Source organism: Takifugu flavidus, chromosome 7 (assembly GCF_003711565.1).
Source record: "Takifugu flavidus isolate HTHZ2018 chromosome 7, ASM371156v2, whole genome shotgun sequence".
Classification (NCBI taxonomy): Eukaryota; Metazoa; Chordata; class Actinopteri; order Tetraodontiformes; family Tetraodontidae; genus Takifugu; species Takifugu flavidus.
In genome coordinates, this window is record NC_079526.1 from 16,197,343 (window position 1) to 16,212,314 (window position 14,972).

The window sequence follows — 14,972 nt, forward strand, 5'->3', positions numbered from 1 at the left end:
CCCGCCCCCAATTCCAGACTAAAGGTCAGAACCAGCAGGTTCCACCTGGCACTCGAGGTGACGCCACGTCCACATTTTCAGAAGCGGCGACCACGAAGGCGGCGAAGACTCGGAACGCCTCCTTCGTCCTTCTTCATATATATTCCATAGGACCTGTCTGAGCGTGTCACATCAGAGCCGTGCGCTCATCCCCCCGTGCGCTCTTTCTTCTGTCCCATCACGTGCACGTCACATCTGAACTTCAGATTCCTCTGAGTACCAACATGTCGGCTCCTTTAAGTCACACGTGCACGTGTGCCCAGCGCAGCGCCGCCACGTGACTTTGTACACGTCATCGTGTCAGAACGCGGCCGTTAGCTGTTAGCCGTTAGCTGTTAGCTGTCTTTGATTTCATCATCTCGCCAGCATGTTATAATGTTCATGACGACGGTTTAATACATAAAACGTGCGTCCAAAAGAGGATCTGATCAGGTCAGTTACACACCTGTTGTTACAGGTGTGTAACCTCATACCTGTGTTACGTGTCATGTGTGTTTGTTCTCTATTGCACACCTATTTCCTGTGCATGCACTGTTACACAATCAGGCATATTACATGTCTGTTACATGTCTGTTACATGTCTGTTACATGTCTGTTACATTACTGAGAGCATCATTTAAAATGTTTAAGGTTTTTTTATTTTATCATAATTTTCATAATTTTCAGGAAAAACAAAACAAAGGTAAGAATGTGTTCAATAAACAGTTGAAAACAGCAGAAGAAGAAGGAGAAGAAGGAGGAGGAGGAGGAGGAGAAGGAGGAGGTGGAGGAGGAGGAGAAGAAGGAGGAGGAGAAGAAGGAGGAGGAAGAGGAGGTGGAGGAGAAGAAGGAGAAGGAAGAGGAGAAGGAGAAGGAGGAGGAGGAGGAGGAGGAGAAGGAGGAGGTGGAGGAGGAAGAGGAGGAGGTGGAGGAGAAGGAGAAGGAGAAGAAGAAGGAGGAGGAGGAGCAGGAGGATGAGAAGGAAATAACGGTAACTTTCCTTCTCTCACCTCGATCCTCGAGGCCTCGATCAGCCTGCAAACAGCCACAGGAGCCACCTGAGGCAGAAGCTCCGCCTCCTCACCTGAAACACAAACATCGTTATTTCCAGAGGTTCATCAACCTTCCAGAGACTTTGATAAACTCATGCTAACGTCACCGCCTCTATAAACAGTAAATCTGGTTCCTACAGATCCAGTTCAGGAAAGGTTCTAAACTAGACCAGGAAAGGTTCTAAACTAGACCAGGAAAGGTTCTAAACTAGACCAGGAAAGGTTCTAAACTAGAACACGTCAGAAAAACCAACATGGAACCACACGTTCAGTCACACTGGGAAACATGGTTCTGAACTGGTTCTACTGGGACAAAGGCGTCTAACCAGTCCTCTAACCAGTCCTCTAACCAGTCCTCTAACTAGTCCCCTAACCAGTCCTCTAACCTGCCCTCTAACCAGTCCTCTAACCTGCCCTCTAACTAGTCCTCTAACCAGTCCTCTAACCTGCCCTCTAACTAGTCCTCTAACCAGTCCTCTAACCTGTCCTCTAACTAGTCCTCTAACCTGCCCTCTAACTAGTCCTCTAACCAGTCCTCTAACCTGTCCTCTAACTAGTCCTCTAACTAGTCCATGCTGCTGTACATTTCCATTGAAGTGGAACTAAGTGAGAAACGGATCTTCCCAGCAGATCTTCCTCGTTCCCAACTGCTGAGGGGGGGAAACAATCTGGGATCATATTTTATTAAAGCGTAAGAAGGCGAATCCCCCCCCACCGCCGTGCTTTAGCTTAGCATCAGGACAGACAATCAATACGGTTACAGGCTCACTCACTCCCTCTCTCACTCTCTCACACACACACACACACACACACACACACACACAACACACACACACACACACACACACACACACACACACACACACCACACACACACACACGCACTCTCACACACACACACACCACACACACACACACAACACACACACACACACAGTGTGCACTTAATCCTGCGTCGTGCTGATAAGCGCAGCTGTGAGCAACACATGCACAGAATCCATCACTGACATTATCAGCTTCACTTTCTGGAAGCTTTTGATTGGACGTTTCCAGGCAACGATGTCACCGATGTCCGTCGTGCATGTGCAGCAGGTTGTGCTGCTCACGTGTGAACCTTTATTATTCATGTGGTGCACGTGTAAAGTGGAGCACCTACAGCCTCCAGCAGCTCCTCCAGCGGCTCCTCCAGCAGCTCCTCCAGCGGCTCCTCCAGCAGCTCCTCCAGCGGCTCCTCCAGGAGCTCCTCCAGCTGCTCCTCCAGGAGCTCCTCCAGCGGCTCCTCCAGGAGCACCTCCAGTGGCTCCTCCAGCAGCTCCTCCAGCAGCTCCTCCAGGAGCACCTCCAGCAGCTCCTCCAGCAGCTCCTCCAGCGGCTCCTCCAGCGGCTCCTCCAGCGGCTCCTCCAGCAGCTCCTCCAGCGGCTCCTCCAGGAGCTCCTCCAGCGGCTCCTCCAGCGGCTCCTCTAGGAGCTCCTCCAGCGGCTCCTCCAGCGGCTCCTCCAGCGGCTCCTCCAGCGGCTCCTCCAGCGGCTCCTCCAGGAGCTCCTCCAGCGGCTCCTCCAGCGGCTCCTCCAGCGGCTCCTCCAGCGGCTCCTCCAGCAGGTCTTCAGATCTGAGGATCGTGCTTTTAAAGTAGCTGCTGTAAATTCAGCTCTCCGGATGAGATCTTTAATAACAGGGTGCTTCAAAAAGCCAAGACGCTTCTTGTAGACGATGGCATCATTGACAGGATTCGCAGATGTCCTGCAGACCTTTGACCTTTGACCTGGTGTTTCTACCAGTTTGAGCTGATGACCAGACCAGTCAGAAGGTTTCTGCAGGATCTAGCAGCAGGTTTCATGGATGTTGTTGTGAGTAGATCTGTTTTCCTCATCTGGCTACGTTAACCTTCTCCCAGGATCTTCTGCAGCAGATGCTAATACTTCTGTTCTACACAGCCGGAGCCTCACGAGGTCCTCTGGGGGGTCACACACTCATCAAGCGGCGGCGGTCTCGTGCAGCCATCCAGGGGTCCATTAGGCTGCCGATTGCTCCATATTCAGGTGTGGAGGCCACGGGGGGGGGGGCTCCACCGGGGGACGAGCTGAAGGCGACGGCGTGGCTGCTGATGGAGGGCTGACCTGCGTCGCTGGAAGACTCCTCCCAAATGGAACGGTCACGAGGCTGCGGATTGTTCGGCAGATGATGGGATGTTCAGCATGATTCATAGACCTGTTATCACCCTCCAGGTGTGTGTCCAGCAGATCCAGCACACGGTGCGTAATGGTCCTCAAATGGAGACGCGCAGTGGATTATTGTTGAGATGATGGAAGGATTCACATTATGGGAGGTCTTCTGCCAGACCGAGAGCTTAATGGAACCGTGTGAGACAGATGTTTTATGGGACAGAAGATGGTTTTCCCTTCATATGTGACTTCTCTTCCATTTGCTGGTGTAGTGAGGCGTGTGTTAGCACGTTGGCTTGCTCCTCTCTTGCTCCTCTTTGTCCACCAGATGGAACCTGACTGGATTTAGTTTCAACGGGGATCCAGATCCAGTCCCAGTCTGACTGCTGGTACTTGTGGGAGCATGTGTTGCATGTGTCTGCAGACACCCTCAGGTCCTCCAGCAGAATCCCGTGGAATCTTCTCATCTGATGTGGGACTGGATGGATTAACTGAACACATTATTGAACATGACGACATCACATCTTCACCATCAGCTAAAATAGATGTCAGGGAGGCTGATTTGTCTTTTGAATACGGCTGCAGAGTCAGAGTGGAGCTCCCGTGATGCCTTTGCTGTCTCCTCCTTCACTGGAGGCTTCAGGAGCCTGTTCGAGGCTGCAGAGTCGTGCTGATTTCCCCCTGGACGCAGTCAAAATGCTCCTTTTATTGTTATGGTCTATTAAATCTCCATGATAGAGGAGCTGAGCTCAGCAGCGCATCTGCTTACACACACACACACACACACACACACACACACACACACACACACACACACACAGAGCAGTAATGTTTAAAAGGTGGGAGCGATTGAGGAGTGTTTTCATTGTTTCCTGCGACGCTGCACACCTGCACCTGCAGCTGCTGCTGCTGCAGCGTTCATGGTCAACACAGGTGACCACAGGTGCGTCAGAACCTCCAAGGCTCGGTTCCATCCATTTCACTGGTGCAGCCGAGGACGCTGGGTGTGACAGGAGACCTCAGCGCCTCCACACTTGTGGCAACATTTGCTAAACTTGCCGTCTAAACTCTAAATAGTCAATAGAACTTGTTGTAAAATCATGGAGGTGAGATCTTCCTCCATGACGGAATCCTGCGACTCCTCGTTGGTGATGTAAAAACCTGGTTCCTTTCTGTGCACCAATGAGAACGGTTTCTGAGGTGCAGCATCACAGCCAGACTGGAGGTTCTGCTACTCCTCTCAGGAACTCTCCTGGTCCTGGAGATCAACGTGTTGCAGATCTTCACGTGAAGTCGTGAATACCAGCGTTTATTGTCAAAGGTCTGATCCAAACCCACAGAGGAATACGGATGTTAGCGCTGACAGATTAGCGCCACCACTGGGGGCATTTTCTAATGCAGGGGCATTAAATCAATACACAGTCGGTCTCTCATACAAGCAGAAGATGAGAAGGTGGACAACACGTCATCTACACGGTCCTTTCAAAAGGGATCTGCTGGTGAACAGATGTCATTTTTATGGATGTCAGAGCAGAAAAGCTCAGCAGTCCTGAGGATTCAGCTGGTCTCAGCTCCAGAAGTGGATTTGAGGTTTGGTGATAGCAGCAGGTTCAACTGCTCCATCAGTTCCTCCTCCAGTAGAGTCCTGGGAGATGGACTCCCTCCCTGTAATCTGAGTACTGCTGAAGGGCATGAAAAAGAATCAGAGGTTCCTGCTGAAGACGTCACAGTGGGTCTCCTGTTGAACCATTTATGATCTCAGCAAACTCGCAGAGTCCAATCAAAGCGTCCGCCGTTAGCTGTTAGCTGTTAGCCGTTAGCTGTTAGCTGAGAGTGTTTGTGTAGAGAGAAGAGAGACAGCGTGAGCCTGAAGGAGATCCTGTGATCTGTTGGAGTGCTGCTCAGGAACTCATCACGAGGGTCACATCCATCACTCGCGCTGCACAGCGGGCTAATGGAGCCGCCTCCATCCTGGCGAGAAACCATCAGCAGAGGCTTCCACAAACACGCGGGTTATTAATCCCTCACTGGCAACACACAGGAGATGTGGCTGAAGTGGCTCCTCCGTTACCATGACGCACAGATACAACATTCTCCTGTAAATGAGCTGTACCAGAGAAGGTTTCTGGTCTCTACGGAGCAGCTTCAAACCCGGCAGATTGTTCGGAAATGTCTTTGTGTCACCGATACCTTTTTATTAAAGGTCATTTATTGGTGTTAGCGAAGGAATTATCTCTGACAAATCCTCTGCACAGGTGTCTAAATCAATAAATCAATCAATAAATAAGCACCACCACAGACTCCAACATTTGCTCAATGATTCCATGGAAGTTCTACAGATTTCTGACAATGATGAGGGAGCGTGAAGTTAATGTTTAGTTTGTTGGCGTCATGTGAGCAATTAACCTTCAGATCAGCTGTTTGTGGCCCCGCCCATTTATCCAAACGCTGACCTTTTCCCCGGCGGATCCTGGAAAGTGTTCCCGTCTTCTGAGATATGAAGTGAAGAACATGGAGCAGCAGAACGTGCGCTCAGCGGAGCAGGAACCAACTCAGGTTCAGTAACAGGTTCTGGTTCCAATGCTGATGCACATTAGCAGAGACATCAAAAGGCCGGCGTTGACCTTTCCCACCTATCGACTCCTCGGATGTTGTGCTGATATTAGCGTGCAGCTCTAATCAAGGACCCTGGATACGAGATCAATCTCCTCCCAGCCGATTTGATGACGTTCATCCTTTCTCCCACACTCCCCTGTAGGAGATACCAGTGAGGAGGATCCCCTGGAGCTGCCGGAGGCTCTGGACTCATTTATCTGGACAGTAATCAAATTACAGCAACAGTGAGGTGTCAGTCAGGAACATGCTGTCTTTAATTGTTTACCTTCAACACAGACGAACTGGGACAGAAAGGTTAATTGGGCCACGATTTACTGCTGACAGGAAGTGGATGAGCAAAAGTGGAAGTGATGAAGAGGAGACCGGTGGTGATTGATGGCTCGCAGCTTCCTCCCCAACTGTGACTGTGACTGGTTTTCAGCATTTAACTGCGGAGGAGAACCAATAAATGGTGGAGTGTGAGGACCAGTGGATCACCTGCTCCAACAGGCTTCAGAACATGTGAGAACTGATCATCACGCAGCAAAACCTCAGTATAGAAGAAGTTTTTGTTTATATGTTCAGATGTGCTTGTTCATGTTCAGAGTTCTGTTTCAGCTGCAGCAGCAACAACAGTAGCCCTGCCTCTGACCCCCTCTGACCTCCGTCTGTCCCTTGACCCTTTAACCAAACCAGATTAAATGTCCTCACTTTGCCAGTGAAATGCACACGGGTGTGTGATCTTGTGCACACGTGCACTTCTAAATGTGTGTCTCAGACACAGCCCATTAACCAGCTATATATGTCTATGTATTTTATTTGGAGGGGGCTGCATATCCAAACGAGAACACACACACACACACACACACACACACACCCCCACACACAGATAAGGAAAGGGGCTGTGTCAGAATGTATGATCCATTCTACAGCTGTGGCCAGCAGCAAAGACGTTAAGGAGACAAATGGAGGGAAATGAGATTTTCAATATCCTGTGGTCTGCCTTCACCCTATCTCTCTTTATAACACACACACACACACACACACACACACACACACACACACGCACACACACGCACACACCACACACACACGCACACCACACACACACACACGCACACGCACACACACACACACACACACACACACACACACACACACAAACACACACCTCTCCGATACGTGTCTGTTAGGGCTGGATTTTCTCTTGGAACCGAAAGCAGGCAAAACACTTCGTGTCCAACAACAACGTCTTTAGAACTACAAGTACAACACGAATAAACCGGAGTCAGGTCTACCATGGAGGCCATTCAGGCTTGTCCGGGAAGGCGCAGTAGAAGTCGCGGAGGAGGCTGTTGTCCAGGATGAAACAGTGGGGGACCCACGATTGCTCCTCAGGGGCGTACCCCTCCCAATCGACCAGGAACTAGAACCCTCTTCCTCGTCGGCGGACGTCCAGGATGATCCGGACCATGTAGGCGGCTCCCCAGTCACAATATGGGGGGAGGTGGGGGCTCGGATGGAGGGACCAGATCCGACTCAGCGACTGGTTTAACCTTGGACACGTGGAACGTGGGGTGTACCCTTAATGCCTGGGGAAGCTTCAGGCGGACGGCTGGGGGGTTCACCCCCCGCGCCATCTTGAAGGGGCCAACGAAGCGTGGAGCCAGCTTCCGAGATTCCACCTGGAGCAGGAGTTCCTTTGTGGACAGCCAGACCCTCTGACCCAGCTGATAGGACGGGGCTGGTGTCCGGCGCTGATTGGCCTACCGTTGTGAGCGCTGGGGAAACTGCACGAGTGCAGCGCAGACCTGCCTCCACATCCTCCTGCACCGGCGTATGTTGGCCTGTACCGAGGGCACCACCACCTCCTCCTCCTGGACCTTGAACAACGGGGGCTGGTACAAGAGAGACAACATGAAGGGGGACAAGGAAGAGACTGCTGCTGCTGAGACCAAGGAATTGTGGGTGTACTCCACCCAGGGCAGGTAGGTGCTCCAGGTGGACAGATTCCAGGCTGCCACACACCTTGGGGCGTCCTCCAGGCTCTGGTCCTCTCCGCCTGCCCTTTGGCCTGTGGATAGTACCCTGACGTGAGGCTGGCCAAAGCTCCCAGTGCCAAGCAGAAGGCCCTCCACACTTGAGAGCAGAACTGTGGACCCCAGTCGGACACAATGTCTCTCAGGATCCCATGGAAGCAGGACACGTGCCGGACCAGGAGCTCCCTTGTCTCCGCCGCCAATGGGAGCTTTGGGAGGGGAATGAAGTGAGCTGTCTTCGGTCGACCATGGTCAGGACAACCTGATGACCCTCGGAAGGAGGGAGGCCAGTGACAAGTCTATCGCAGGTGGCTGGTGGGATGACTTTACTCTGTCGCACACGGGGCAGACCGCTATGTAGTCCCTGGTGTCTCGGGTCACGGAGGGCCACCAGAACCGCTGTTAGAGGAACTGTGCGGTTGAAACCCAGGTGGCCTCCAGGATGAACAGCCGGTTCAGTGGACCCCCACCTGGATCTGGGGCTGATTGCTGGGCCTCTCGGACTCTCTCCTCCACCTGCCAGGATGCGGCCCCCAGGATGCAGGAAGGGGGTAAGATGGGGTCCGGAGGCAAACTGGAGGGACAGGGCGTCTGGGAGAGAGAACAGGCCCTCGACGGGAATGCGGGCTTGCATAGCCAAGTCCTGACTGATGAAACTGTCTTCTGCGCCCGAGTCTACGAGGAAGGACACAGAGACAGATTCCTGGCCCCAGAGGAACGTGCACGGCAGTGTTAAGCGAGCCGGAGGGGAGTGGGAAGAGGAACCGCTCGCCAACACTCCTACGTGTGTCGACGAGCTTAGGCTTTTGTCCGGGCGGGCAATCGGCGGATGGAGTAGTCCGCAACTGAGCTGGAGCCTTGACAGGATCTGGGAGGCCACCTCTCCACTCTGGACCGGATGGTCAAAAACCCGGTTTAGTTCAGCCGAGAAGGCTGGAAAACTGGAGGAAGCGGGTGTCTGGTTCTCCAGTACTGCCCGGAGAGAAGATTCACCACGAAAGCGATCTTAGACCTGTCGCTGAGGTAGGTGGGGGGCTGGAGGTCGAACACCAATGAGCACTGCAGCAGAAAACTGGCACATCGGCCTCACCCGAATACCGCTCCGGCATGGGCATGTGGGGCTCCTGCGGTGCGGCCGGTTGGGGGACTGCTCTCGGCGCCTCCGCGGGTGACGTGGGCGGAACCTGCTCCGCCTGTCCTGGCGTAAGCAGGCCCGTCACGCTGGCGTTGAGGGTCTGGAGCGAAGTCCATATGACAAAAGGAGCTGGTCATGATGCCCCAGCAGCCTCCCCTGACTCTCAGCATCCTGGTCCGCCGGGTCCATCCTGTTCGGAGAGTTCTCTTAGGGCTGGGTTGTCTCTTGGACCTGAAACCAGATAAAACACAGTGGTATTAGCGTCCAACAACAACCCGTCCCTGCAGGAGAAAGCAAGCAACACACATCCCGGAACCCTGGACCCCAACAGTGTCAGAATGACACCTGTATCTACCAGCTCCCATTAAATCAGACGTATATCCAGACGGGTGACAGAAGAGCAGCGAGCACCACTGCAGCGGGACGCATCCCATCATAGATCTGCATATCGAACCTCGGGGGTCAGAAATTAGCAAAAAAGTCAAGAAAAGGGTTGGAAAATCACGACAGTTGCATTTTAGGAGGATTCTGATAGAAAATGTTTAGAATTTTTGTTTTCAAATCTTGATTTTTACAACAAAAACTGATCAAGGCAAATCTTGGTTTATCTTGTTCTTCTATAGGAACTAAATCCTTTGGCTGCCTTCGGCAACATCCATCCCATAACTCGCTCTGCTATGGTTCCTGCCTGATGAATCTGGGCTTCCCATCATTCTTTTCTTCTCCTGGTTCAAGATCAACTTTTCCTCAACCATCATTACCATCAACACAGAAACTGGGATGAACGACGACAGATACCAGAACCTCATTATCTGGTTTTTGTCCTTGCTGTCTTCAGACATGCAGCACGGGGACACGCTTGACCTTTTGTCCGATAAACAGGAAGTAGAGGAAAACTTTGAAGGTCTTCCCAACTCTCAATAGGATGTTTTTCAGCAGAGATGCAAACGTGCTCTGACTGCAGATCAGAGTTTGAATGCACCTCCTTTGTTCTCTTCCTCTGCAACGTACAGCCTCTATATGGTGCAGCTCTTCTTTGTGCGCTGCTCAAGAATGTCCTACAGTGCCCCCTAGAGGCGGCCTGGATAATGACGCCTCGACAGTTTCTTTGTTTAAAATGTTTGAAGTGATTCCTGCAACCCTCTCTTATGGCCACAAATGCCTGCATGAGGGGAAAAGGTTATTTTCATGTCTCAACATGTTTTTGGATAATAACATAAACACAGGTGACACCTGAAACCTCGGGCTCTTTCCAAATCGAAGATTTTACATCTCAGGCTTCATTTCATCTGATAACACGAGACTTTCCAGGACAAAAGGTGGAGACTCCGTTTCAGCATAGAGTCATTAAACGTCTCTGGTTGATTTAGTGGCATTTTACAGTCAGTGAGCAGGCAAATAGGTGTGTGTGTGTGTGGGGGGGGGGGCATGGAAACGAAGACAAACACACACGCTGGCGGAGCTGGTACGTCCCCTTGATACGTCAGTCATGCAGAACACACACACACACACAACACACACACACACACACAAACACACACACACACACACCACACACACACACACACACACACACACACACACACCCCGAGGCTTCACTCCTCTTACAGTCAGATCCAATCTCATTCAAATTGTTTATTCTCACAGTGGTTCCATGTAAAAACTCTGCTGAGTAACGTGTGTGTGTGTGTGTGTGTGTGTGTGTATGCGTGCGTGTGTGTGTGTGTGTCTCTTTGGGCTATGCACGTATATGTTCGCTGCTCCGATCCTGTCTCACACCAACACACCCCCGTCCTCTCCGGCTGACTGAAGGTGGACCTCAGCCCAGAAGAACCACATCAGGCTGGTACCTGACAGACTGACGGAGGGACTCTGGTGCTGCTGCTGCCGTTCCTTCACCTCTGAGCCTCAGTACACCTCAAAGATCCAGGGAGACGTCAACTAACAGTCCTCCAGGGTCCACGTCTCTGAGCAGCACCTATGAACCAGGACTAAACCCTGCTGGAAACGTGACTTCGGCAGCCTGTACTGGCCTCTGAGGAGCCTGGAGGCAAAGCTGGGAACACTGGGAAAGAGAAGCGAGGGGCTGTGGGCAGCAATGAAGCTTCAGGAGCAGTCAAGACTGAAACCAGTACAGCTGAAGCTTTCTGGTTGTTTCAGGGAAGCAGAAGTTAGTTGTGGAGCCCCAACCACTCGTTCTCTCTCCACAGTCTGAAGAACACAGTGGGACTTCTGGCAGATCAGAGATCTGATTGATGACCACAAAAAGTCTTTAGGAAAACTGAAACATGTTCTTTTTAAATAAACAAGGACTGAGAAGGGGCGGAGCTTCTGCACTCCATACAGGTTCCAGAACAGAGAAGATGACCTCTGCTACCTTCATTCCATTTCCTGCTGTCTTATGAAATCAGAGATGACCCCGACGAGTCCCCGAAGGATGGTTATGACCCCCCCCATTCCTCATACACAGCAGCCCAGAGCGATCAGCCCTGGTGTTTACACAAGGACCAGGAGCCGAAGCTCCCTCTCTGCAGCCGCTGCTGGAAAAACCCTCCATGATTAGATTTAAAGGAGGATGGAGCCACACTGGCCAGAGAAGACAAAGCATCATTTGGAGAAATGACTCCACGATCGTCTGATCTGGATGTTGCTTCAGCTTCTGCAGTCCTCCTGGACACCAGCTGGGCTCAGACAGACCAGGACAGGAAGATTCCATCTTCAGTCCAGCCCCCAGAGAGCAGCAGGACCCAACAAACCCCACGACTGAGAGACATCTTTATCAACACCAGGAACCCTGTTCACATTAACGGTGTGGCTGATTTCAGCCCTCACGTACACACACACACACACACACACACACACACACACACACACACACACAGGCTGGCAGGGACATCTGCTTCCTGTGGACGACACATGGAGCTGATTAGCTGAGTCAGCAGCAGTCTGGCAGATACATGGATCAGTGGATCAGCAGGTAAACACACTCACACACTCACACACTCACACACAGAATAAAGTGGCTGTACCCCTATAAAGGGGGGCTGGAAGGGTGTCAGTGTGGTTTCCATAAATGTTCTTGGAGTTCTGGGACAGAAGCAGCTCTGATGATGAGCAATGAAGCCGTCAAGGTCAGAGGAAGTGATGTCACACATCAGTCTGTTGTCCTTCCTGGCACAGCCCCGCTCAGGAGCCATTCTTGAAAGGTGGGGGGCTAGCACCACTAGCTTCACCTCTGCAGCATCCTAATTAGCGCTGCAGCTCTAATTGATGCTGGATTTATTAAAGTTAACGAGCTGACCGACCATCTGTGGACGGCGAGGACGGGAGACGACACACGGAGCCGAGGCAATAAGAGGGGACAGGAGTGAGACAAAGAGATTCAGTGTCCCCCCTCCAATCAAACACACTCCTCCACCCCTCCTGCCTGCTCTTTATGGCAGCCATATTTCAGGCCTACAGCTCTATAGGCGAGCATATACGGCGCCTGATTAACGTCCTCTAGCCGCTCCGCATGTCCAGTAAATCAAAAGTATATATATATTTTACTGACTGGCTGGAGCCAGAGATGAGATTCTGAATTCAGATGGAGGTTCTGCTTTCCTCCTGCCCCCTCCTGCTGTGGATGATGGGCAGGCGTCATGGATGCCGTTAGGTCCCTGACCTTCAGAGGCTCTCTCACCTTTAGAGGCCCTCTCACCTTCAGAGGCCCTCTCACCTTCAGAGGCTCTCTCACCTTTAGAGGCTCTCTCACCTTTAGAGGCTCTCTCACCTTTAGAGGCTCTCTCACCTTCAGAGGCTCTCTCTCCTTTAGAGGCTCTCTCAACTTTAGAGGCTCTCTCACCTTTAGAGGCTCTCTCACCTTTAGAGGCTCTCTCTCCTTTAGAGGCTCTCTCACCTTCAGAGGCTCTCTCACCTTTAGAGGCTCTCTCACCTTCAGAGGCTCTCTCACCTTCAGAGGCTCTCTCACCTTCAGAGGCTCTCTCACCTTCAGAGGCTCTCTCACCTTCAGAGGCTCTCTCACCTTTAGAGTCTCTCTCACCTTTAGAGGCTCTCTCACCTTTAGAGGCTCTCTCTCCTTTAGAGGCTCTCTCACCTTTAGAGGCTCTTCTCTCACTTTAGAGGCTCTCTCACCTTTAGAGACTCTCTCACCTTTAGAGGCTCTCTCACCTTTAGAGGCTCTTCTCTCACCTTTAGAGGCTCTCTCACCTTTAGAGGCTCTCTCACCTTTAGAGACTCTCTCACCTTTAGAGGCTCTCTCACCTTCAGAGGCTCTCTCACCTTCAGAGGCTCTCTCACCTTCAGAGGCTCTTCTCTCACCTTTAGAGGCTCTCTCACCTTCAGAGGCTCTCTCACCTTCAGAGACTCTCTCACCTTTAGAGGCTCTCACCTTTAGAGGCTCTCTCACCTTCAGAGGCTCTCCCTCCTTTAGAGGCTCTCTCTCCTTTAGAGGCTCTCTCACCTTCAGAGGCTCTCTCACCTTTAGAGGCTCTCTCACCTTCAGAGGCTCTCTCACCTTCAGAGGCTCTCTCTCTCACCTTAGAGGCTCTCTCACCTTTAGAGGCTCTCTCACTTTAGAGGCTCTCTCACCTTTAGAGGCTCTCTCACCTTTAGAGGCTCTCTCACCTTCAGAGGCCCTCTCACCTTTAGAGGCTCTCTCACCTTTAGAGGCTCTCCCTCCTTTAGAGGCTCTCTCACCTTCAGAGGCTCTCTCTCTCACCTTTAGAGGCTCTCTCACCTTTAGAGGCTCTCTCACCTTTAGAGGCTCTCTCACCTTTAGAGGCTCTCTCCTTTAGAGGCTCTCTCACCTTTAGAGGCCCTCTCACCTTTAGAGGCTCTCTCACCTTTAGAGGCTCTCTCACCTTCAGAGGCTCTCTCACCTTTAGAGGCTCTCTCACCTTTAGAGGCCCTCTCACCTTTAGAGGCTCTCTCACCTTAGATAAGCCACCAGGGAGAAGGCCACACCAGGCTGGGGGTCCATTTGGCTGTAATAAGGGCTGTCGTTACCTGTGCCCGGGGCCGCGTCTTCAGATCCAGACTGTCCACATCCAGCAGACGTGTCCAACAGGCTCTCGGTGATGAATGAAGTGCTCTGTAGTTTAAATCGGGTCAGTCGAGCTGGGAGATGCACACAGAGGTTTGGTGATGTTTTGGAGGGTCCAGACCTCTCTGGAGGGGGTGGTCTTTAAAACACGCCACCCTAACGCTGCCATGAGGCTCTATTAAGAGCTCATTCTCCAGCTCACAGATGCCAAATACAGCAAAAAGGTTTTGATACCAACCAGCAAGATATGTCACATACAATATACATCTCAGAATATATAATATTCAGTCTGTGCTAGCATCGTTATGTTTGTTGTGCAGTCTGACAGCAGCCGGCAGGAAAGATCTGCGATACCTCTCCTTCACCCAGCGAGGGTGGAGTCAGGGTGTCCTGTAAGGGGGGAGGGAACGTGTTGTTCAACATGGAGGACAGCTTAGCCATCATCCTCCCGTTTACCAACACCTCCACTGAGTCCAGGGAGCATCCCAGGACAGAGCTGGCCCTCCTCACCAGTCTGTCCATCCTCTTCCTGTCCCTGTCCATGATGCTGGACCAGCAGACTATCCCATAAAAGATGGCTGATCAAAAATAAACGAGCCAGCCAGGAGTCGAACCTAGAATCTTCTGATCCGTAGTCAGACACGTTATCCATTGCGCCACTGGCCCACATGATGTGCCACAGCGGTGAGAGCCTCACGGATGGTCAGGAGCTGTGACCAAAGGAAGAGGATGAAGACATCTCAAGCACCTCCATGTCCACAGCTGAGACGTTTTGGACGAGTTAGTCCCTGATGTCTGCAGGTGTCAGATGGTCTTTGCTTCTGTAGGTTACTGCTGACCTGGAGCCAGACGATGACAGGATGCTCCACTATGATGGGAGGAGAATAAACTGTTAAACAAACTGGTGCACATGTGTCACACCCAGT

At 51.8% G+C, this 14,972-nt stretch overlaps 1 long non-coding RNA gene and 1 other non-coding gene across 2 annotated transcripts; both read right to left on the reverse strand.

Annotated features, from left to right (window-relative positions):
• Positions 1-6,079: 6,079 nt before the first annotated feature.
• LOC130529295 (uncharacterized) lies at positions 6,080-9,227 on the reverse strand. Its single transcript, XR_008951542.1, has 2 exons — positions 7,127-9,227; positions 6,080-6,277 (listed from the first exon to the last, which is right to left on the reverse strand). It is a non-coding gene; the product is annotated as an uncharacterized LOC130529295 (long non-coding RNA).
• A 5,412-nt stretch (positions 9,228-14,639) lies between these two features.
• On the reverse strand, positions 14,640-14,712 carry trnar-acg (transfer RNA arginine (anticodon ACG)). The gene has a single exon. It is a non-coding gene; the product is annotated as a tRNA-Arg (tRNA).
• Between the last annotated feature and the right edge of the window lie 260 nt (positions 14,713-14,972).